The sequence below is a fragment of the Rhagoletis zephyria genome, unplaced genomic scaffold (assembly GCF_001687245.7).
Source record: "Rhagoletis zephyria isolate East Lansing unplaced genomic scaffold, Rhagoletis_zephyria_1.1 Rzeph_scaffold_18726, whole genome shotgun sequence".
NCBI lineage: Eukaryota > Metazoa > Arthropoda > Insecta > Diptera > Tephritidae > Rhagoletis > Rhagoletis zephyria.
In genome coordinates, this window is record NW_016175787.1 from 4,934 (window position 1) to 6,144 (window position 1,211).

Below are 1,211 nucleotides of genomic sequence, written 5' to 3' on the forward strand. Positions count from 1 at the left end.
TTGACCGCAGGAGGTCAAGTGAGCTTCTACAGCCTTCGATTCTTACAGGCGTACTGACCGGACGTTGTCCTTTAGGGACCCATGCGGTGCGAGTCAATATCCTCACGGATTACTCCTGCCGCAGTGGCCGAAAAAATATCTCTCTACTACAGAAGTGTGCGTGCCAGTCAAAACTGCGATTTTTGCGGATTGGATTTTTTTTTATATATTTTTGTGCTTTACTCTTTCTGTAAAATAATGTGGCGTATTCTTGTTTTCGTACAAATTGAAAATTTTAAGTTTTTATATAGGAAATGATAGGAAAATTTCATGATTTTCTATTCGTACGAAAGCAAGAATACTCCTCAATATTATGTTCAAATACATCTTTTGATTAGATACTCTACATAGTATAGCGTTTTTAAACTATGTACTACGAGCTTCTCATGACTTCATATTTACAAGTACATATTAGCAATTTTATGTCTATGTATGTATGTACAAAAAACTCCATTAAAAAAAAGAATAATAATAATTTACTAATTGCCGATTATGACTAGACATCATCATGTACATATTAGAATATTAATATACAAGTATTTGTATACGTACTCGTACGTATTTCTCAATTTCTGCGTAAAATCCATTCGTTTTACTGCTGCAGTTTATTTGCGTACATTCATATATGCATTACCCAAGTTTTTGCACTTTATTATAGTATTTAGTTTACTTCTCCACTTACTCAACTATAGCAACAAGAAAAGCACGCAAATGTTCGAGGTAACCTTTTGTAGATGCTCTAAGTGCTAATTTTTGTTCGAAAAAACGATGTATGAATATGCTAATAAATTTATTTCGTTTTGTATCTGGCGAATATCTAGTAAATATACTTACTTATGTTTACAATCCGTACATACCTACATACATATTTATGTATATGTACTTATGTATGTATATTTAAAAGTATTTTTTCAAGAATGTCACATTTCCCTAGTCTCAAAATTAATACTGATTCTCCACTTAATCTTGCTCAGTCCTTACCTTTTTAGATTTGTAAATATGTATGTAGTTATTTAAGTAAAAACCGAAAGTGATTTACTTAACAAATTAGTAGTGCATTAATAATTTGTTCAAAGCCTTTAGTAGCTGGAGACCAATTCGAGTAAGCATTTTAAAGCAAAAAGCAAAGCCTTCGATTTTGTGGCTTGAGAAAGAAAAGCCCGACTCTTTTT